Here is a 25,584-nt window from a genome sequence, read left to right on the forward strand (position 1 = left end):
CTTCCGATGTCCGGATTAGCCGCTGGTCAAAGCTCTATTTATTATCAAAGTATGTATACTATATACAACCTTGAGATTCATTGCCTTACAGGCATCCACAAAACAAAGAAACCCAATAGAACCCATTAAAAATAAGACTGTCAAACACCCAGTGTGCATAAAAAAATTGTGCAAACAGTAAAAAGTAAGCAAATAACATTTAGAACTAAAGTTAACAAAAATGAATTCACAGCCACAAAGCCAGTTAACACTGCAGCTGGTCCAGAAGCCCATTTGTTGCAGGGCATGACCTCAGTTCAGCACAGAAACGAGTAAACCTCGCTAAGCAGTGAGCTGAACACTGGCCCCAACACACTGATCTTTGCAATCTGGCCTGCCACCAAGTGTCCCACTCCTAATGTTCTGGAGATCACCTTTGATTAGGTAGGTAGGTTTGAAATACTAGCATGTAACTGTGCTTCAACTACAAGTATTTATCTGTGCAATATGGAGCTAATCTGATAAAAAAAAAAGTATACCATTTAAGACTGTATTTTCAATAGATGAACAAAAATAGTGATAAAGCTAACTTAATCAGGAGTAACTAAATTTTTAACAATGTTATTTCTTCTTTGAGACTGATAGATTCTGTTTTGAAGCCTCAAAGCTTGTTCATTATTAGACAATGCTATTACTTTTGCATTCACATAAAAACTGTATAATCAGAAATCTGCAAATGTAAGACATTTCTCATTGGTTGAGAAACACATAAAATCAGTTACAATAATCACATTTCCCTGCATAACATCATCTACATTTTCCATTGATCATTTTGTAAAATGCATTAAAAAATGAAGTCAAATCCTGAGAAACAGTTGACATAGGATTGGAAGATGTAGAATTCTTTTGGATAGAGCTAAGAAATTGCAAGGGTGTAAAAAACTCTGATGGGAATTATATACAGGCCTCCAAACAGTAACTAGGATGTGGAGTACAAATTACAACGGGAAATAGAAAAGTCATGTTAAAAGGGCAATATTACAATAGTCATGGGCACAGGATTGCTGCCTTTGCCATGTGACAGTGAGGATAGGAATAGAATGACGTGGCAGATAAATGCATGGCTGAAAAATTGGAGCAAGACACAGGGAATCAGATTTTTGTATAATTGGGACCTCTTCTGGGGCAAGTGGGACCTGTACAAAAGGGAAATCCGAGGAGGACCAATATCCTTGTGGGCAGATTTACTAGAGCTGTTGGGAGTGGTTTAATTTAATATAGCAGGGGGATGGGAACTAGTATGATAGAGCTGAGATTAGGCCAGTAGGTTTACATGTAGATGATGGGTGTAACACAAATTTAGGGATGAACAAGCCAATGACTAGGTACAAATGCAGACAGAGTAAATTGTACCACAGAGGCAAAATTCAAAAATGCAAAATATGCAGGACTGAAGGTGTTGTATTTAAATGTACATAGCATTCAGAATAAGATGGACAAACTCATGGTGCAATTAGAGATTGGTCAGTATGGCATTATGGGCATCATTGAGTCGTGGCTGAAAGAAGGTCGTAGTTGGGAGCTTAACATCAAAGGACAGACAGAAAGGCATAGGTGGTGCTGTTGGTAAGAGATGGAATTACAGTTTTAGGAAGAGATGACATAGGGCCAGAGAATGCTGAATGTTTGTGGGTAGAGTTAAGAAATTGCAAGGGTAAAAAACACATCAAATATAGACTTCCAAATAACAGCCAAGATGTGGGGTTGAGATAGCAAAGGGAGCTGGAAAAAGCATGTAATAAGGGTAATGACACAATTGCAATGAATGGGGGACTTCAGTATGCAAGGGGATTGGGAAAATTAGGTTGGTATCAGATCACGAGAGGGAATTTGTTGAATACTTACAAGATGGCTTTTTAGAGCAGTTTGTGCTTGAGCCTACTCAGAGAACGACTGTCTTAGATTGGGTGTTGTGTAATAACCCAGATCTTATGAGAGAGCTTAATGTAATGGAACCCTTAGGAGGCAGTGAACATAATATAATTGAATTTATACGGCAATTTGAGAAGGAGAAGCATAACTCACATGTATCTGTATCAAAATGGAATAAAGGGAATTACAGAAGCACAAGAGAGGAACTTGCCCAGGTGCATTGGAGGAGGATATTGGCGGGAATGATGGCAGAGCAGAGTTGCTAAAGTTTCTGGGAATAGTTCACAAGGCGCAGGGTAAATATGTCCCACAGAGGAAGAAGTTCTCAAATGGCAGGCAACCGTGGCTGACAAGGGAAGTTAAGGACTGCATAAAAGCCAAGGAGAGGGCATGCAATGTAGCAAAAGTGAGTGGGAAGTTGGATTATTGGGAAGCTTTTAAAATCCAACAAAAGACAACTAAAAGAGCTATAAGGAAAAAGATAAAATATGAGGGCAGACTAGCCAATAATATAAAGCAGGAAACCAAAAGTTTTTTCAGTTATATGAAGAGTAAAAGGGAGGTGAGAATTGATATTGGACCACTGGAAAATGATGCTGGTGAGGTAGTAATGGGCAACAAAAAAATGGCAGATGAATTTAATGAGTACTTTGCTATTTGTCTTCACTGTGGAAGACACTAGCAATGTGCCAGTGGTCTGCAAGTGTCAGGGAGCAGGAGTGAGTGACATTGCTGTTACAAAGGAAAAAGTGCTAAGCAAACTGTAAGGTCTTAAGGTGGATAAGTCACCTTGGCCAGATGGACTACATCCCAGAGTCCTGAGAGAGGTTGCTGAAGCGATAACAGATGCATTGGTCATGATCTTTCAAGAATCATTTGATTTTACCATGGAAGATTTCAAATGCCACTCCATTCTTTAAGAAGGGATGAAGACAAAAGAAAGGAATTATAGGCCAGTTAGCCTAACTTCAATGGTTGGGAAAGTGTTGGGAGACTATTTTAAGGATAAGATTTCAGGGTACTTGGAGACCAATGATAAAATAAGTCAAAGCCAGCATGGTTTTGTTCTCTTACTGCTGCAGAGAAAATGTTATGCACGGATTGACAGAGACGCTTTGACCACAGTTTGGGGTGTAAAATATTTTTACTAGTAGCTGTATAGGAGAGATTACCCTCATTATTGATCATCAGCCTCTGGTGTTCATTTTCAATTCACTGAAGGGTGTTTCACTAATAGTAGCAGAGATGGGTTCTGTTTCTTGGAAGACACAATTACAAGATGAAATTCAAGAAGCTATCTAATCATATAAATGTTGATGGGATTGTCCCATTTACCTTTAGAAAAAGAAATACCTGAAAATGTACAAAAGAGGACTCTCCTCTTGATGTATTATCCCTAATGCAAATCGAAAGTCTCCCTATTATGGCAGAGATGATTCAAAGGGAAACCAGGAAAGACCCCACACTGTTGAGCCACTGGAATGTGCAGCATAAATTCCAGATCCATTTTTACCAGGGCCAGGATGAACTTGCCCTTGAAAGAGATTGCCTTATGTGGGGATTGTGAATTGTACAATTCAAGCTGAGACTGAAAGAGTTGAAGGAGCAACATGCCGGCCAACTAGTCATGGGCAAAGTGAAAGTGTTTCCCCGGAGCTTTGTCTGGTGGCCTTGGAAAGATCAGCAGAACAAACAGCTTGCAATGTACTGTTTGGGATGCCAGCACGTTCAGAAGATGCTAAGACCAGTGCCTCTCCATTCCTGGCAGAAGATTCATGTGGATTTTGCCAGGCCATTAAAGAGTAGAACCATAGAACATTACAGCACAGAAACAGGCCTTTTGGCCCTTCTTGGCTGTGCTGAACCATTTTTCTGCCTAGTCCCACTGACCGGCACCTGGACCACATCCCTCCATACACCTCTCATCCATTGTACCTGTCCAAGTTTTTCTTAAATGTTAAAAGTGAGCCCACATTTATCACTTCATCTGGTAGCTCATTCCACACTCCCACCACTCTCTGTATGAATTCCCCCCCCCCCAATGTCCCCTTTAAACTTTTCCCCCTTCACCCTTAACCCATGTCCTCTGGGTTTTTTTCTCCCCTAGCCTCAGTGGAAAAAGCCTGCTTGCATTCACTCTATCTATACTCATCATAACTTTATATACCTCTATCAAGTCTCCCCTTATTCTTCTACACTCCAGGGAATAAAGTCCTAACCTATTCAACCTTTCTCTGTAATTCAGTTTCTCAAGTCCTGGCAACATCCTTGTAAACCTTCTCTGCACTCTTTCAACCTTATTAATATCCTTCCTGTAATTGGGTGATCAAAACTGCATATAATACTCTAAATTTGGCCACACCCTATACAACCTCACCATCCAGTCCAGTACCTGAACTGGAAGTAGTGGATGCAGCTATAAAGTGGCCAGAAGTGTTCCCAATAGTTCCACTACAGCCTTGCACAGTGTTGATGTGTTGAGAACCCTCTTCTCAAAGACTGGTGTTCCAAAACATTTAGTCAGTGACAACTGACCACAGTTTGTTGCTGAACATTTCAGTCATTCCTGAAAATGAATAGAGTAAAACATATTACATCTGCATTGCTCCATCCAAATACAAATGGCTTGGCTGAAAGGTTTGTCCAGAGTCTAAAGAACACACTTTTAGCAATGTCAATTGAACACACCACACTAACAGTGAATCAGAAGCTTGCCAATTTCCTCCTTGCATAACACAGTGCAGTGCACTCTACAACCAACAAAATCCCTTGCGCTCACACTCTGATCTCCTCAAACCTTATCTCAGAAGAAGTATGCAGGACGAACAGCTGAGACAATTTGACGGCTCCACAAACAAGGTGGTTTGATGTTTCATTCCTGGACAAGCAATCCTAGCAAGGGATTATAGAGATGATCAAAAGTGGTTACTTGGAAAGATAAATGACAGTACTGGGCCACTCTCCTACACAGTTCAGATTGTGTCTAATGTCATCTGGAGACAATGCAAAGATCAGTTGAGGAAAGCAGTCAATTGTTAGAGAAGAGTGGTGTCCAGAGCAGTGAGGAGCACTTCCTGTGGCCAGAATCAACTCCTAAACAACACAGAGGAAGCCCCAGAACCTGAGTGTTTCAATGTCACAGGTCTCTCCTACCAAGCAGAGTGACTCCACCTCCCCCATCCCCAGTCAGGAAAGATGTTATTCCACAAGAGTAAGAAATCCTCCACAGCAATTAAATCTTTAGGCCTGAATAGGACAACTTAAAAGTTACTATGCTGTGGATCTATGGATGTCTGTCTAGTAGTTGTAACATATAGTCTACTGTGTGTATAAATAAAAAAGAGAGATGATAGGGAGCAATAGGTTACATATTTGAGATGAGATGTATTCTATATTGAGTTGGAGTTTATAGCTAAGCAGGGAGGAGTGCTGTGCATTTAATATTTGAGTAATATTGTAAATATATTGCTGATTAAGCATTCTTTGTTGTTTACATAATTCATTATGGGTTATACTGTATGTAAAAGTCTGTGAATTGACATACACGTTAAGTCACCACACCTTACGTGTACACCTTACTAAAAGTAAGCAGAAACATTTATTCCCGGCTCTGTTTTTCATTCAATTAGATGTTATATTTGGAGTTATAAAACATAACAATAAGAGCCCATGGTATTACAGGAAAGATATTAGTATGGACAGAAGATTGACTGTCTGGCAGGAAGCAAAGAGTGAAAATAAAAGGGGCCTTTTCTGGTTGACTGCGGTGACTACTGGTGCTCCATAGCGGTCGGTGTTGGGACCGCTTCTTTTTACATTGTATGTCAATGATTTGGATGACAGAATTGATGGCTTTGTGACAGAAAGATTTAGAGAGATTGGGCAGAAGGAACATATTGTAGGGAAATGTATGGACATGCACTTTGGTAGAAGGAATAAAGGCATGAACTATTTTCTGAATGGAAATTCAGAAGTCACAGGTGTAAAGGGACTTTCGAGTCCTTGCAAGATTCCCTATAGGTTAATTTGCAGGTTGAGTCAGTGGTAAGGAAAGCAAATGTAATGTTCTCATTCATTTTGAGAAGATTAAGGTGTAAGAGCAAGGATGTAAGACACTGGTCATACTACAGTTGGAGTGTTGTTAGCACTTTTGGTCTTCTTATCTAAGAAAAGATGGGCTGGCATTGGAGTGGGCCAGAGGTGGTTCACAGGATTGATTCCATAAATGAAAGGGTTAATATATGGGAAGATTTTGTCAGCCTGGGTCTGTACTCACTAGAGCATAGAAGAATGGGGGTGGGGGGGATACTCATTGAAACCTATCAAATACTGAAAGGCCTAGATAGAGTGGCTGTGGACAAGATATTTCCTATAGTGGATGAGTCTAGGACCGGAAGGCACAGCCTCAGAATAGGGTTGAGAGGGATAGAGAATCAACCATGATGGAATGGCAGAGCAGACTTGATGGGCCAAATGGCCTAATTCTGCTCCTATGTCTTATAGTTTTATAATTTTAATCATCCTTGTATAACTATGCCAAAAATATTTAAAAAACAATAACACTAAGAATGCAAAATATTCTTCAGCACTCCTAAAATGGCAATCTGTTCGAAATGTCTCCCCTCACAGTCCTCAGCAGCCCTGTGTCCACCGTGGAGAACTTCAGGTTCCTGGGAACCACCATCTCTCAGGATCTGAAGTGGGAGCAGAACATCAGCTCCATCCTGAAGAAGGCCCAGCAGCGGATGTATTTCCTGCGGCTCTTGAGGAAATACGGTCTGCCTCAGGAATTGCTGCTGCAGTTCTACACTGCAGTCATTGAGTCTGTCCTGTGCACCTCCATCATTGTGTGGTTTGGAGCCACCACCAAGCAGGATAGAACCAGACTACAGCGCACAGTGAGGACTGCCGAGCGCATCATTGGAGCCTCCCTGCCCTCTATTGTGGACCTGTACTCTTCCAGGTTGAAGAAGAGGGCGGGGAACATCATAAAGGACTCCTCCCATCCTGCGCACGGACTGTTTGATCTGCTTCCATCTGGTAGGCGCTTCAGATCCCTCCAGACTAAGACTAATAGGCACTGGAGAAGTTTTTTCCCTACTGCGGTCACTTTGCTGAACAGTTAACTGCCGGTTAACTGTCGGCTATTACTTGGATTGCACTACCTGTATGTATAATCTATATTTTCATTTATATTTATCATTATTATTGTTATGAGCAGAGAGACAACATCTGCCAGAAGTAAATTCCTTGTATGTGCATAGGTACTTGGCGATTAAAGTCTGATTCTGATTCTGAAATCTGAGAGTGAATTTTCTTTAAATGAAGTAGCTAAGATTAACAGATAGATCATTCAACAAAAGTTTATTTTCAAAATAACCATTAAACTTTGAAAAGTCAAAAATTACACTACATTAGTTTGTGAAATATAAAACTTCATGCGCATTGAACCAGACTCAAATATTTTCCACTTTAGTGCTGGAGAAACAGAGTATGCTCTGACCCAAACGTTTTTGTTATGATCAAAGGTCCAACGTTATCTCTGGCTATTGAATTATGTTTCCTATGAGAACCATCACAGTAAGGGAACTGCAAAATATAAAATCACAGATCATTAGTCAAGATTAACTCATGCATATATTTTTCCAACCCTCAAACTAGCCATGATTAGTTAAGCTTCACAGACCTTAATGTTAAGGTATTGCAGACATGTAAAGGATAATGAATGTATCTTCAAAAAAAGTTGCTGCGTTTTTTCCATCATCACAGATCAATTTAGCAAGCCTGTGCCAATACCTCATACTCAACTATCAAGAGAACAAGCATGACATATTGTACTTTCCTACTAATCCTTTACTCTCCTTGTTGGAAAGTCTTGGTTCCAGTCTGTACCTACCTTATTTAGAACTCAATGGGTAAGTACATATATAAAAAAATTAGTCATCACATTGTTTTTGTTGCAATCACATTATGTTATTCATTAATTAAGCTTGTTACTATAACATAATTGCTAATGTCTTTATGACAACTGTACAATTATAATGATTTTGTGAAGTCAATTTAAAATATTTCAGATGCCATTAGAAAAGTAACTTCTAGAAACACTAATATTTTATATCAATAATGAGAGACAACAGTAATATTTTATAAAGGTTACATTAAAATATATGCTAATATAGAAATTAATATCATAGCTAAGTTAGATCCTGGACAGAGGACAGGTGTAACAGTATTCAGAATCCTATCATGTTTAATAATAATAGCTAGAGAATCAATCATTTTAAGTGAACAGATTAATTTTTGATCATTTGATTATTGATTTAATATTGAAGAAGTAGGATGTTGGTATTGCTAATAGGTCTTATTGCAGAGACAGGTAGGTTGCTGTCCTGAACTGCTCCAGTCATTGTACTGAAGTTGTTCCTAAGGAAGCTCCAGCGTTATGGAGCAGCGCACATGAAGGTGAAGTTCCAAGCAGTACTGTCTGTGTTTGCTGCCCTTATTCTTCTAAGCAATACAGACTGGGTTGAGAGAGACTACTAAGAAGTCTTTGTAAATTTCTTCAGTACATGTAACATCCATAATGGTTTAATGTTGTGGATGAATCATTTTAACTGCACAAAGGTGAAAATAATTCATCAATTTGTTGGTGTACCTTTAAGCTCAATAAGGCTTTGTGGGATGGGGGTGGTGGGGTTGGGTGGGTGTCAAGCAGTGAATCAGTCAAATCAAAATACCCAATGCCTATAGCAAGTATTTGTGCAGCTGGTTCAATTCAGTAAAACTAAAAAATTAGCAAGAAAATGTTAAATATAAAAGAAAGTAACAAAATAAAACTAGGAAAGGAAGTAAGATTAATAACAAGGATCTAATGGGAGAGATTAAAATAATGTTATTAATCAAATTTGTAGTATTAACTTTCTTTCAAAGGCTTCAGCCTCCACATTTGTAAACCTAATTTATTAGCATCAGAGCAGTAAATATGACTGACTACACCATTAAAAACTCAATTGCTCCTGACAAAATGAGACCCAAACTTTTCATCAGCTTTTATTAGGATAATAGTGTGTAATCGGCCTCATTTAAAGCCATTACTATGATCTCTCTGCAGGTTCAATCTCCAAAGACCAACAATAAAGTCTATAGAAAGACATGTTCAAATTAACAGCAGTGTCTGGAGATTTATGTTTAATTGTACATGTGCGGACTCCAGAAATTTACTTGGCAATTCCTGGAAATGCCATTTTAATACTGCAAAATCCAAACCTATAAAAGTTTATCTGACTCTTGATACATTACAGTCTTAGAATTTAGAGATGACTATAGATTTATTTATTCACTAGTTACAATCAGCATGTATAACTGTAAATATTAATATACTATTAGTATACAGGAGATCTCAGATTTTCTCATTTTTATCTTCAGCCTGTTATTTACGACATCAACGATGGTCCTATAAGTCATCAGTTACCTTTAAGCCAAACAAGCAACTGAATAGTATAATGATCACAAACCTTCCTCTGGGGACTAATATTTTAGATGCTTATGATCATAGGACTAAGTTGACAAAAATCAATTTCTACAGGATGAACAGCTGCTCAGCTTTCTTGTGTAAGTATCACTGTGGATAAGTTACAGTGTGTCATAACTAATGACACAACTCATACCTAGCACACAAGTGCCATTGTGAAGAAAGCATGGCAGTAGCTCAGCATTTTTTTAAAAGAAGTTTGCAAAGATTCAACAAGTCATCTGGAACTTTGACAAACTTCTATAGATGTGTGCTGGAGAGTATATTGACTGGTTGCATCAAGGCCTGGTATGGAAACACAAATGCTCTTGAACAGAAAGGGCTACAAGAAGTTATGGACATGGCCCAGTTCATCCTGGGTAAAGCCCTCCCCACTACTGAGCACTTCTACATGGGAAGCAGCATCCATCTTCAAGGAACCCACCTTGCAGGCCACGCTCTCTTCTTACTGCTGCCTCCAGGAAGGTACAGGAGCCTCAGGACACACACCACCAGGTTCAGGAAGTTATTAACCCTCAACTATCAGGCTTGTGAACCAGAGGGGATAAATTTAATCAACTTTACTTGCCCCTTCGCTGAATTGTTCCCACGACTTAAGGACTCACAGTCAAGGACACTTCATCTCATATTCTCGATATTGATTGCTTATTTATTATTATTTCTTATTTTTCTTTTTGTATTTGCAGTTCGTTGTCTTTTGCATATTGTTGATTGTTTGCCCATTCTGCTGGGAGAGGTCCTTAATTAATTCTATTGTGTTTCTTATATTTAATGTGAATACCTGCAAGAAAATAAACTTCAAGGGTATACATGGTGACATATATACTTTGATAATATATTCACTTTGAACGTACTCAAACTTCTTTACCTTAATTGCATTAATCACTAACACTGGTGCAAGTGACATGGAAGATTTCAAAAAGTTCAAGCTCAGTTAATTATAAGAGGATGTAATTCAAAACAAATCAAACAAAGACAATTAAGACAAAAACTGGAGAGCAGGAGATTTAAGATCAAATTACCACATTTCAGACAAAATTTATATCTTCTAACTTGCTAAGGAATGCAAAAGAAACACTGAAAGCATTTATTTCCTGGTAAAATGTACATTCAAATTTTGGGCACATTTCAAATTTATGGACTTTTGATGGATAAAAAAGTTGTTTGTTAAAGTTAGGCAGTGAATGATGAAGCTGGGAGAATTCTACTTGATCTGACAATAACTAAAATGACCAAGAATAGCAAGAAATAAAGGATGAAGCATTGTGATCAAAAGGTAAGAGGCAGCAGCATCACAAAAAGATTAGAAGATAATATGGTTATAAGTCATCAAATTGTAAATGGAATGTCGGTCACCTAAATCTTGACATTGTAGTCTGGACAGTGAATGTAGAGAAACAACTGGCAATATTGTGGATATGGTGGAAAATTGATATATGAAGAACACATATATTGAGAAAATAGAGAGAATGAGCCACAGACTGCAGCATAGTTCTGCAGTAAGGTCACCAAATGCTGTGCACTACTGCATGATAAACAGAGAGAGCCAGTGTGTCTGCTAACTCTTGAAATTTCATCACCTGGGTTAAGTCCAGTCCATTAATCTTTCTTGATGTCGATAGGCTCAAGTTTCAGCCCCAATTGATGAACCTTCAATGGAACTGTGGACAGGCAAACTGTTGATCAATTGTTGGTAGGGTTAAAGCTGTTTAAGTTGTAAAGACCATGTTAGCATTCAAGATCAGATGATTCTCAGAGCATTGATTTATTATCTTCAGCCATATCATTTGTAATGTTTGCTTAGCTTTTATCATCTTTTCACTGGTCTGTGTACTTGATTAGTTTTATACCACCTTGCCAGGTTTAGGCCAAACTCAGAATAGGCATACGAGATCACCACCAACAGATTTGATGGCCAACACGATACATGACAGAGGAAGAAAGGAAGATTGGGTCCAGCTATATTTGAGTGATAAATTCAATCTGAGGAATAGCAGGCATCATTGCAGCTATCACAGCTGAGAAATGGAAGGAAATTCCTGTGGCTAAAAAAAATCAAAATGGGTAAGGCATGATTAGCTATTGTTATGTACTAGGAAACAAAGTAGTTTCTGCTGGAACCCAAGGAAAAAGATGTAAAATTGCCTGAAAGGATGATAGGTTGCAGGAGAAGGATGTAATTTTAGCAAGATTGATGGAAGGAAATAAAATAGTTGGAGAAACAAAGACAGAACAACTATTTAGTAGTTCTACGACATCAGACTGGAAAATGATCTGAACCAGTTAATGATGAAAGAAAATAAACAAGGTGCAGTGATTTAAGGGAAATTTCCAGGTGCTGAAGCGTAAGGAAAGGAATTTGGTTTGTGTGCTGGCCATTCACCACACAAGGAAAAGAATGAACTACAAATTATAAGTTATAAAGAGGTACAATTTGTGCTAATCCAGAGACCTTAATGGGAAAAAATATTTTAGACACAGGGTGGAAAGACTAGAAGAGGAAACTGTGGATGGTGAATGGAAAAAAAATGTGCAGTGTTGATTGAAGAGTAATGAGCCTGATAAAGCAGACAAAAGCAATTCAATAAACTGGAGGATATCCCATAGTCTCACCTTACATTGAACTAATACACCTGTATAAGTAAGGGAAACTGCAAGAGATCAGCAAACCTTCATACAAGAAGGTGATACAGAAGATCACTTTTCTTGTTCAGAAACGTTAATTTTGATACAAGGTTTCGATCAGAAAACTGACACTAATTTAAATGGAGCAGTGCTGGCTGGGCTATACCAAGACAACTTGCAACATCATTAACAATACTGTGGATAGTGCCAAGCTTGTGGATACAGAACAGGTGATCTATTTAAAATAATGACACAATGTACAGGTGAATCTGCTTGACATAAATTGAGGGTAATCTGAAATGCTGCCTTTCCTAGAATGTTTCTTTCTTTAAAAAGTTAGTCATAATGTTTGCCATTTTAATTTTCCAGTCCTGGAACTCTTTTGGGGAAATAAAAGGTTTTGGTTCAATTAGAGTGATGAACAGCTTTTGTCTCATAAAATGTCAATTAGAATCAGAATCAGATTTAATATCACTGGCACGTCATGAAATTTGTTAATGACAGCACTACAATGCATGTTAAATATAGAAAATAAATAAATAACAGTAAGTATATATGTATATTAAAGAGCTGTGTTCATGTGTTTAATGGACATTTAGGAATTGGATGGCAGAGGGGAAGAAGCTGCCCCTGAATTGCTGAGTATGTGCCTTCAGTCTTCTGTACCTCCTTCCTGACAGTTACAAAGAGGGAATGTACTGGGTGATGGGGGTCCTTAGTAATAGACGCCACCTTTCTGAGGCAGTGCTCCTTGAAGATGCCTTAGATACAGTGGAAGCTAGTATCCAGGATAGAGATGACTAATTTTACAACTTTCTGTAGCTTCTTTCCATCAATTCAGTATACCCCCCCCACCCCCATACCAGACAGAGAAACAGCTTGTCAGAATGCTGTCCACTGTAGAAGTTTGAGTGTTTTAGGTGACAAACCAAATTTACTTAAATTCCTAAAGAAATATAGCCACCATCTTGTCTTCTTTATAGACGCATTGATATGTTGGGACCAATGTTCCCTCTAATTTGTAATGACCAGTGGGTGCAAAAATCTTGTGCTGTGCAAATTTTTTTGCCCAGAGACAAGGACATGTTCGCACTGAATAATTTCTTCAATAAGAACAGTATAAATAAGCCAGTTCTAAAGTCCGCAGACAAATCATCACAAACTCCATGTCGTGAACACCGTCTGCATCAGAAAACGGAAAAGGAAACATGATTGTGTAAGATCGTGAAATACACTTAACATGCTAACAAGATAGAGAGTGGTAACCTTTTGTGTACAGTTATATTTCCTTTGTGCGTCAGTAGCAAAAGATGAGTGCGCGCACACCTTAGAGGGAACGTTGGTTGGGAATAGGTTAGATCCTCAGTGATAATGATAACCAGGAACCTGAAATTGTTCACTCTCAAATGGAACTCAGTTAACTCTGCTTAATACAAATATATATTAGAACTGTTTAAGTTTGTAACCAGATTATCTCGAGGCTGGCTGGCTACAGAACAAAAGTCAGTTTGTAAAGGAATAAACTGAGAATGGATAACAATTTACAGCTTGTTCCAGTTCTCCCGCCAACTATAAACTGAACAGGATCCAAAAGGGTCAAAAAGTATAATTGGAGCACATGCTTATCTGAAAAAGGAATTGGACCCATTGCGTAACAAAGGCCTGCGTCATCACACAACAGCAAAAGTAGTCATGACAAACAAAATTTTCCTTGTGTGTTTTGCAGAATATGTAACCTCGTGAAGCTGTGGAGAATTCAGAATCCGGTTTATTATCACCGCATGTGTCGTGAAATTTGTTAACTTAGCAGCAGCAGTACAATGGAATACATGCAAATGTAGAAATAAATTACAATACGTATATGTATATAAATAGTTATATTAAGAATAGTGCAGAACCAGATTTTTATATATATAAAAAGTGAGGTAGTGCTCATGGATTCAATGTCCATTTAGGAATCTAATGGTAGAGGGGAAGAAGCTGTTCCTGAATCATGAAGTGTGTGCCTTCATGCTTCTGTACCTCCTTCCTGATATTAACAATGAGAAGAGGGCATGCCCTGGGTGATAGGGGTCCTTAATAATGGACAGCCGCCTTTCTGAGGCACCACATGTTGACAATGACTTGGATACTACAGAGTACTCAGGATGGAGTTGACTAACTTCACAACTTTCTGTAGCCTTTTTTTCAGTGGTCCTGAGCAACAGCTCCACCTATCCCAATACCAAACAGTGATGCAGCCTGTCAGAGTGCATGTAGTTAGTGTATGTGGGTGAGACAACCCAGTATAGACTATTGTGAATCCAGAGTCATTTAATCAACTCCATCATGGCCAGTCCCAAACCCTACTGCAAAAGCAGGAGAGTTGAGCATGGGGCTAGCAACCCCATGCTGTAAAAATACAGAGCTACCAAATTGCCAATAAAAGCTCCAAAGATCTCATCCCTGAAAGAGGACGGATCTTCGCCTAGAAGACATATGAGGTCGTGTGGTGAAAGTGGAAACCACAGGGCCAATCAAGCTTCGGCCATGGACAGAGGGCTCTAGCAAGTTGCTACTGGTAGCCTATGCCCTAGTAGGGGTGATGAGCTTAAGAAAGTCTTTTAGTTACTTCTATGGAGCCCTGTTCTATACACACTGGACCCCTTATGATTTGTCTACCAACACAACCGATCGTAACAGCCACAGCTCTACACACCATCCTTACACATCTGGAGAAGAAGGATGCATATGTGAGAATGCTGTTCTTGGACTACAGTTCAGCATTCAACACCATAATTCCCTCCAGGTTCAACAAGAAGCTCAGAGACCTTGGCCTTCACCCTGCCTTGTGTAGCTGGATCCTGGACTTCCTGTCAGATCGCTGAAAGGTGTTAAGAGTGGGCTCCCTCACCTCTGCCCCTCAGGGCTGTGTCCCAAGCCCCCTCGTTTACTCTCTGTACACCCATGACTGTGTCACCACCATAGCTCCAATCCGCTAATTAAATTTGCTGACGATACTACATTGATTGGCCTAATCTCAAATAATAATGAGGCAGCCTACAGAAACGAAGTCATCAGGCTGACAGAGTGGTGTCAAGAAAACAACCTTTCCCTCAATATCACAAAAACAAAGGAGCTGGTTGTGGACTACAGGAGGAATGGAAGCAGGCTAACCCCTATTGACATCAATGGATCTGGGGTTGAGAGGGTGAACAGCTTTAAGTTCCTCGGCATAAACATCATCGAGGATCTCACGTGGTCTGTACATACTGGCTGTGTGGTAAAAAAAAAAGCACACAGCACCTCAGACAGTTGAAGTAGTTTGTTATGGGCCCCCAAATCCCAAGAACTTTCTACAGGGGCACAATTGAGAGCATCCTGACCGGCTGAAATATTACCTGGGATGGGAACTGTAATTCCCTCAATCGCAGGACCCTGCAGAGAGTGGTGCAGACAGCCCAGCGCACCTGTAGATGTGAATTTCCCACTATTCAGGACATTTACAAAGGCAGGTGTGTAAATAGGCCCGAAAGATCATTGGGGACCTGAATCACCCCAACCACAAACTGTTCCAGCTGCTAACATCCAGGAAATGGTACCGCAGCATAAAAGCCAGGACCAACAGGCTTTGGGACAGCTTCTTCCACCAGGCCATCAGATTAATTCATGCTGACACAACTGTATTTCTGTTGTATTGACTGTACTGTGGTACACACTATTTAATATAAATTACTATAAATTGCACATTTAGATGGAGATGTAAAGTTTTTTTTACTCTTCATGTATATGAAGGATGTAAGTAATAAAATCAATTCAATTCAATATGGTGGACTAGAGAAGTACCCTTGCAATCAGCAAGAAAAATCTTGATAGTCTCCAATCACTGTTTAACAATACGAAAGGTAAGGTTTTTGTGCTAGGAATGGGAAAAATGTAGTTAAGTGTTGTGCAGAAGACAACAGAGCCAGCTGACATAATTTTGCATTAAGTTCCTTATACTGTACAAAATTGGGAACAATGTTGGTACCAGATGGTAGAACTGAAAAGGAATCAGTACTGTGTGCTGTTATAAGCCATTGTGTATCAATAAAGTCAATTACTTGTCCAGCACATAAACAGGCTTGTGGCTCTTCAAGTCCATGCCGACCATTTTGTTCTACACTAATCCTGTGCCATCATTATGTCTATTCTTATTTAACTGCCTGTCTAAATATCTCTGAACTGTAATGATAGTATCTCATTCCGTCACCTCCTCTGGCAACAAGCTCCAGATGTTAACCACTCTGCCTTAGATGAAAAAAATTTTAAATCCCCTTTAGAACTTTTTCTCACTTTGAGTGAATGGCCTAATGTTTTCAACACAATTTACACTAGGAAAAATTGAATGAACCCTATATATGCCATTTACATTATATCAGCCTTTGGCTTCCTTTCGTTCAGAAACACAGACATAGTGTATCAAATTACTTCTTATAACTATAAGTGCTTGAATCTGGACAACATCCTTGTGAACCCTTTTTATATTTTCATTAGGGAAACCACACCCTTTCTATAGTGACAGCAAAGCACTAGTCTGTGAAGTTGTAATATAATACTGCAATCAAAGACAAGCATGGCACAGAATTGTGAAAAAAGTGTATCTACTTGTGTTGCCACTTTCCGGGAACTCTGGACGTGAACCCAAAGGTCTCTGTTCATCAATAACCCTTGATGCTATACCCTTTGTTGAACATGTCCTATCCCCACCTGACTTCCGCAATGCTTCACCTTGTCCTTGTCAGGATTAAGTTCCATCTGCCAACACTACCTATCTTTTTATCTGAGACGATGTTGCTCGCTATCCACAAGATCAGTTTTCATGCTATCTGCAAACTTTCCAATCAGACCATCTACGTTCATATCTAAGCCACTAATACATATCACACCACGCTGGTGAAGAATGCTACACCAACACGGATTCTGAGAGACATTGATCCCTGGCATTTTACCATAAACGGTAAATGCAGCACAGGACCTACTTGGTTATTGAAGGAAAGTGCAGTATTATATAACCATAAAACAATTACAGCACGGAAACAGGGCATGTCGGCCCTCCTAGTCCATGCCGAACGCTTACTCTCACCTAGTCCCACCGACCTGCACTCAGCCCATAACCCTCCATTCCTTTCCTGTCCATATACCTATCCAATTTTACTTTAAATGACAATATCAAACCTGCCTCTATCACTTCTACTGGAAATCATCATAACCTTCGACATCCAAGGTTCTCTTACCTTGCTATCCTTGTCCTTCCTTCTAACTGGAACGTGCAATACCAGTCCTGTACTCGGTTTAGTTGGTCTTTAAACACCTTCCACATGTCAGTTGTGGACTTGTCCACAAACCGCTATTCCCAATTAACTTTCCCTAGTTCCTGCCAAATGCTCTCGTAATTTGCCCTGATCCAATTTAATACTCTCCTGCAGGGTCCATATCTATCCTTATCTACAGCTATCTTAAAACTTAAGGAGTTCTGGTCACTGATTGCTGCTTTAATTTTTGCACTTCTATTTTCATTTTCAGTTTCCTCTGAATAACAATTGAGTTGATCCTTAAAAAATCCATTGTTATCTCTTAAATATTGTGAAATATAACCATATAACAATTACAGCATGGAAATAGGCCATCTCAGCCCTTCTAGTCCATGCTGAATGCTTACTGTCACCTAGTCCCACTGACCTGCACTCAGTCCATAACCCTCCATTCCTTTCCTGTCCATATACCTATCCAATTTTACTTTAAATGACAATATCGAACCTGCCTCTACCACTTCTACTGGAAGCTCGTTCCACACAGCTACCACTCTCCGAGTAAAGAAATACCCCCTCGTGTTACCCCTAAACTTTTGCCCCCTAACTCTCAACTCAAGTCCTCTTGTTTGAATCTCCCCTACTCTCAATGGAAAAAGCCTATCCACGTCAACTATATCTATCCCCCTCATAATTTAAAAAAACCTGTATCAAGTCCCCCCTCAACCTTCTACGCTCCAAAGAATAAAGACCTAACTTGTTCAACCTTTCTCTGTAACTTAGGTGCTGAAACCCAGGTAACATTCTAGTAAATCTTCTGTACTCTCTCCATTTTGTTGACATCTTTCCTATAATTCAGTGACCAGAACTGTACACAATACTCCAAATTCAGCTTACCAATGCCTTGTACAATTTTAATATTACATCCCAACTCCTATACTCAATGCTCTGATTTATAAGAGCCAGCATACCAGAAGCTTTCTTCACCACCCTATCCAACATGAGATTCCACCTTCAGGGAACTATGCACCATTATTCCTAGATCACTCTATTCTACTGCATTCTTCAATGCTCTACCATTTACCATGCATGTCCTATTTTGATTATTCCTACCAAAATAGAGCACCTCATTATGGATAACATAATACTGTAAACTAAGCTTATTTTGCTCTACTTCATTTAGACCTGTAAGACTTGGTGCATGAACTTTATTAAACAGGTATTTACATGGGTGGATTAAAAGAACATTTAGTTTGCTACATAACATGGTTCAGATATTGTATTTTATTTTTACATGAACAGCTAGTCGAGGTTATGAAAGATTCACCAATCACAAAAGCATTATTTTATTGTACATATAAGAAACAAATAATCCCTAAAGACGGGCATGGGTGGAATCCCAGTGAAATGTTAAAATCAGTATTGAAGTACATCCATCAATTGGAATCTTATTGAGTCACACTACTGCTCAATGGTGCCTGTTGTTAATTAAGCTCCATTGTTAATGTCAAAAACATAAATGATCAGATTCATTGTAAAAAACGACTCAGAAGTTAATTAGATAATACAATCAAGGGAAAATGTACAGCAAGCAAGTTGTCACAGGTGTGATTTTTGCAATATAAAAAACATGTAGGAAAGACTACCGTGCCAACTAGTAATGGAACTGCAAGTTTAATGTAAATATAGATAATGGGTTACAGTTAACACTTGAAGGTATAGTGCAGTACCCTATGGTAAAGTCATTGTAGCTTTCCATGCTGCTTCTTTGAGGCCAAATAGCTGGTTCAATGTTCAACCCAGCATGGAAAGCGTGCAAGGAGCCAGCCGGATTTGAACCATGAACCACTCGCCTAAAAGGCCGGTGTGGATCCCACACCACCACTGCTTTTATGGTAAGGTAGAGGGGTTATATTCATGAATAACAGTTCATAACATTTTCTACCTTTTAAATTTGTGAATTTCAAAATATTTATGTCATATTATTTCTAAGGTCTATACTTATTTGTAACATTTGCACAGCTTTACTATATTTTGTAAAATTGTAAAAAAAAAACTGCTCTGTAATCCTCAGCTGGTTTACCCAACTTGGGTTAAGTTCAGGCTGAATTCAAAATACAGGACAAGTGAAAACTATCCATAAATCTTTGACAGACTTCAGGTGTTATTTATTAACATTAGGCAAGACAGTGGCTATACTTTATTAGGAGTTTGAAGAGATTTGGCATGTCAACAAATACACTCAAAAACTTCTACAGTTGTACCGTGGACAGCATTCTGACAGGCTGCATCACTGTCTGGTATGGAGGGGGTACTGCACAGGACCAAAAGAAGCTGAAGGTGGTTGTAAATCTAGTCAGCTCCATCTTGGGTACTAGCCTACAAAGTACCCAGGACATCTTTAGGGAGCAGTGTCTCAGAAAGGCAGCGTCCATTATTAAGGACCTCCAGCACCCAGGGCATGCCCTTTTCTCACTGTTACCATCAGGAAGGAGGCACAGAAGCCTGAAGGCACACACTCAGTGATTCAGGAACAGCTTCTTTTTCTCCGCCATCCGATTCCTAAAAGGACAATGAATCTTTGGACACTACCTCACTTAAAAAAAAATACAGTACTTCTGTTTTTACACTTTTTAAAAATCTATTCAATATACAAAATCGATTTACTTGTTTGTTTATTGCTACTTTTATTTTATTTTTTTCTCTCTGCTAGATTTTGAACTGCTGCTGCTAAGTTAACAAATTTCACGTCATATGCCAGTGAAAATAAACCCGATTCTGATTTTTAAAACATTCTGTTCATGAAAATGTTTATCGAATGTTGATGAAATGAGGAAAACAACTAACAGAAAATATAATGAACTTCACAGTCTCAATTTAAAGACACAATCAGAAATATTATGGGCTATTCTGATTTTTTTTTTAAATAGCCTTTTCCTATTTTCATAAAATAAAAAAACTAGTTTAGTTGCAGGAAAGGTTAAAAGGTTAAAAAAAATAGTCAAGCAGCCAGAAGCACTTTTAAAAATAATTATGTTTTTATTATCCTAGTATGACCACTGCTGTGACGGGTAAACAGAGCATCACAATCCAAGTGCACAGTTGCATCAATGCTCTGTCTTTAAACTACTGCTTGTATTTTTTTTTAAGAAAAAGGATAATAGTCTTACATTTACATAGATACTTCCTTAAAAAACACAAACTGAATGGATAAGGCCAAACTCCTCATATTGTTTCAATCAAAGTTAGTGAAATTACTAACAATCTTCACAATTTCAAGAACACCTAAATAATAAACACAATAGTCCAAGCTGTTCACTAACAGAAAACTTTTAGTAGTGTTGTAGATCACTTATAAAGTTAACAAAATCAAATGTAGGCAAAAAGATATTGTGGACCAAATAATCCTTTGCAGTTTGTACTGTTCTGTAAAACTGTCAACACTGAACACTACTCTATCATTTATTATGCACTTTTGCTGGAGCTTAAGCATCAGAAATCACTGACCTTATTTGATCTCCAACACCTGCAGAAGCATGTTTTACTATCCAAATCTTCTACATCAAAGTTGTGAACTACCTCAAAAATGTATTTATCAATTGCTGGGTTCACTCTTCTGTTCTTCATTAATCTACTTTTGATCAGATGATACAGAAAATAGCCACTAACCATTACTCCAATGGTTAGTCCATATGGAATTACTGCCCAGCGAGCTACAATTGGAAAAATATCACAGTAAGGGAACTTAAATTTAACATTGGTTCAGATAATTAAAAATAGTTTTGATTCATTTGCAGATTATGAAATAAATACTATTCTACAATATTTTAGTTAAGGTCATCACTGCAAATATTAAACATCTGTTAATTACAAAACATTGCATAACAATACAACCCTAGAGCAGTGGTTCCCAACCTTTTCTATGCCCCACACTCCTAGGAAATGATTGATTAATGTTCGCACCCCCTACAAAAGTAATATCACATTTGAAGATGAAGTCTAATTTCTAATTTTTGAACCACAAATTGAACCACATACAATACTGTGGGTGAACAAATTGAATTTTAAAAAAATAAGCTTTTAACTCAGTGCATAAAATGCAAATATAAATTGAGCAATTAGATTCTAATTTATTCAGAAGAAATTGTAAACAGTAAAATCAATTCCAATTGTGAACATAAAATTCAATGACTTCTTTGCTCCTGCTTCTCATTCATGATTTTGTCAAAACGTGGAACTTTCTTGCTGACTGCGATCTGCAGGTCTGCCTGTGGATTCAGGCAATTCCTAGATTTTGTCTTGATCGACAAAAGAGAACTGAATCCAGATTCATACAGGTATATTGTTGCAAATGGAATGAGGACACGGAGTGCTTTTCCACCAAGTCTTGGGAACATATCCAGTGCTGCATATCAAAACTCCTCCAAAGTCTTGCTTTCAAATTGCATTTCAAGAGCTTGATTTGTCCGCAAATCAATAAGATCTTCCTTCAGCTCTTCATCATCTGACATTTTCTCCATATTGTAGGAATATGGATTCATGATCCATTCTTCTGAAATTGTCAGGTCTCCAGCAGCAAAATATCCATCAAATGATTCTGACAGCATTTCCAAATGAGCCACAATTTCTTCACACACAGAAGGAATTATGGATCCAGCATCATCAAACATCTCTTCTAGTGAAGGAAAATTTGAGAGACTGCCTCTTTCCATCCTTCGACGCCAAAGACATAACTTTTCTTTGAAGGCATTCAACTTTTCACAAGCCTTCAACATGTTTATCCCTTTTCCTTGAAGAGAAACACTCAGGTCATTCATACAGGTGAAAATGTCAGACATAATTTATTGATCCCGAGGGAAATTGGGTTTCGTTACAGCCACACCAACCAAGAATAGTGAAGAAATACAGCAATATAAAACCATAAATAATTAAATAATAATAAGTTAATCATGTCCAGTGGAAATAAGTCCAGGACCAGCATATTGGCTCAGGGTGTCTGACACTCCTGGGGAGGAGTTGTAAAGTTTGATGGCCACAGGTAGGAATGACTTCCTATGACGCTCAGTGTTACATTTCGGTGGAATGAGTCTCTGGCTGAATGTACTCCTGTACCTAACCAGTACATTATGGAGTGGATGGGAGTCATTGTCCAAGATGGCATGCAACTTGGACAGCATCCTCTTTTCAGACACCACCGCCAGAGTCAGCTAAGTAAGCCAGCATTTGGGCGAATTCCTGTGATTCCATTGCCCCAACCAGATCACATTCACGCTCCTCCAGAAAAACTCTGATTTCTTCCCGCAGTTCAAAGAAGTGGGTTAAAGCTTGTCCTCGTGACAACAAACGGACTTCTGTGTGGAAAAACAAAACTGAATGCTCACTTCCCAGATCCTCACAAAATGATTTGAAGATGTGATGGTTCAAAGCACGCCCCCTGATCCAGTTGATGATCTTCACACAAGTATCAAGGACTTTCTTCAAATTTGGAGGCAATGTTTTTGATGCCAAAGCATGCCGATGAAGAAAACAATGGGTAACTTGCAAGTCAGGAATCTCCTTTTTCATCAATGCAGAAAAGCCAGATTTATTTCCAAGTATTGCAGGTGCCCCGTCAGTGCACACAGAACCAATGACTTTGATATCTAAATCATGTTTGGCAAAGAAGTCTTTCACCAGCTGCATCACATCCTTTGCAGTTGCGTTTGTTTTCAGATCTTTACAAAACAGGAAATCTTCCTTCACAGCACCATCATTGACATACCTCACTAATGTAATGAGTTGACTACAACTGGAGACATCAGTTGACTCATCCAACTAAATAAGAGATTTTAAGAGGACTAGCTCTGACATCTGAGATGACCTGGTCCAAAATATCTTCACTCAAGCCACTGATTCGGTTGTGAATGACATTATTTGATAGGGGCACCTGTTCAAATTTTTTTCTTGCTTCTTTGCCCAGGATAATTGTTGCCATTTCCAGTGCACGTGGCTTGATGAGATCTTCCGCAATTGTATGGGGCTTCTTGGATTTCGCCACTTTATATGCCACTTGGCATGAAGCAAGTAGTAGTGGTTTTTCAACAGAAACGAAACCTAATTTTGGAAGAGTTCCTTGTGAATCAAAACGAGCTCTTTTGATTTTCAATGACCCAACATCATGTCCTTCAACATCAGCTCTACCATGCTTGTTCTTGAAGTGCTCTTGAAGCTTGGCTAGCTTCAGATTTGAGTTGGAAAACACAACACTACAAAGTACACACTGGGGTTTTTGCAAGCCATCATTTCCTGTTGTGCAAGTGAAACCAAAGCACACATAGTCATCATTCCATTTCCTTCTTTTTGACATGATGATGGGTTAAGGGTAAAGAGAAAAATATGAGCTAATATAAGAAAAACTATCTGACTAAGTCAGGGATGACCACTTTACACATCCAGACACGCCTATAGCAAAGTATCACGAAGAATACGCTTTTGAATATTCTATTACGGTATTATCTGTGGTTACACCATGATAAATCGTCAGGTGGAAATGCTACGGGGACACGGCACGACTTATTAGGCTATTCTCTACTGAATTTACACACCTATTTCCGATGACTACCGGAGATTTTGGCATTATGAGATGATTTTTAACTCTGAGATGTAACCTTCTAGCTAACCTTCTGGTGTAACTCCCAGGTAACACTGATGAGACTCAACTCTGAGGTGTAACTTCCCAGGTAACACTAATGAGAATCCTCAACGCTGACTCGGTCAGCGGGAGACTGGAGTGTGTTTGGGACAAACGTTACTACCACTTCTCAAGGCACACTGGCAGCTGGCTGAGTGATGACTTATGACTCGTCACTCAAGGACACAAGCCACTCTTTGTCGCACGCCCTGAAAATTTCATCTCGCACCCCAGGTTGGGAACCCATCCTAGAGCAAGTTGCATAGCGTTTATTTCTCACATTAAATGCACAGTACTTTGCAGCAAATCATAGAGTTGAAACAAATAGTAGATGATGAGTATTGTTTTGCAACAGGGATTGGAACTAGAAATTCGATGCTATTATAAACATATCGAATTCATTACAAGTTTTCGATACAAGGTGGGTAAATAGATTGCAAATATTAGTTTCATCGTGAATTTTAATGAATATTATTTACTTAAGAATATTAGTTCAGTGGCACTACTTAATCTGGTTTAGGAATGACAATACCGAAAAAGATGGCTTTAGAAGCTTCGCTTTCATACAAATAATTCCCCCCCCAACGCCAGTTTTCAAATTGTATTGCAACAAATTAAAATTAAATCATTTGATCGCAATTCTACATATTTAAATCCGCATCTTATGAAACTCCAAGCTAATGGCCTCAGGACAAGAGTAACGTTGCCTGCGTGGGGAAGGCTTCATCCTGCAGCACTCGGGCACATCGATCCAACCACGCTTTCTCACAGCAGGCAACACCTTAAGCTTTCTCGAAGCCTGGCCGACCACCCGGGCGGAATTGCACGTTTGAAAATAGGGGCAAGAGCCGAGGAAACCCCTCCCCAACACGCCCACGTATCAGGCCGCAGCAGGCCCTACCTCCCCGTGCCGCCATTGCAGAGCCACCCGTCACCGAAAGAGGTCGCATTTGCCTTCCCACCGCACCTTTAGTTCCGCAGAGCTTTCCGCCATTCCCCGTCTCCACGGCAACTCGTCAATCAGCGACCGGCCAACTTTTTGCTTCCTGGTACGAGCATTTTGGGAGATATACGGACTCGTTTATTCACACTTTCCACATAGCAGAGGGGAAAATGCAGTTTATTTATTCTAAGGATCAGGTTTAAACTTATGTGGCTTCATTTTTAAAATTTAAAAACAAACGACAAAACTTGTAATGCAAAACATCCTCTTGTTTCGGGAGCAGGATCAATCGGGAAGCTCAAGGAACGTTAAGAAAAGCGCTGGAGAGCGAGAGACAGCTGAAGTTATCGCTTTCACTGGCAGAACAACACACATTTTAGGTACAACAGCCAAAACGCACTAAGCAACCAGTGGCAGCTGTATTTGCAACCAACTGGAAATTAAGGCCCACGAAGTTGTATGGACCTTTTAACCTACTCGAAGATCAATCAATTTTCTTTCTTCTATGTGCCATTCTGGAAGTCTCTTACATGTCCCTACCACCACCCCTGGCAGTATTCTCTATGCATTTATCACAATAAACCTCTGGTGTCACCCACCCATACTTTTCAATCACCTTAATATTATACCCTCT

At 39.1% G+C, this 25,584-nt stretch overlaps 1 long non-coding RNA gene across 1 annotated transcript; it reads right to left on the bottom strand.

Moving 5' to 3' along the window:
• Nucleotides 1-7,256: 7,256 nt before the first annotated feature.
• Nucleotides 7,257-24,942, bottom strand: LOC140739347 (uncharacterized). Its single transcript, XR_012101609.1, has 3 exons — nt 24,909-24,942; nt 20,845-21,050; nt 7,257-7,500 (listed from the first exon to the last, which is right to left on the bottom strand). It is a non-coding gene; the product is annotated as an uncharacterized lncRNA (long non-coding RNA).
• Nucleotides 24,943-25,584: the final 642 nt, after the last annotated feature.

Source organism: Hemitrygon akajei, chromosome 15 (genome assembly GCF_048418815.1).
Source record: "Hemitrygon akajei chromosome 15, sHemAka1.3, whole genome shotgun sequence".
Lineage (NCBI taxonomy): Eukaryota > Metazoa > Chordata > Chondrichthyes > Myliobatiformes > Dasyatidae > Hemitrygon > Hemitrygon akajei.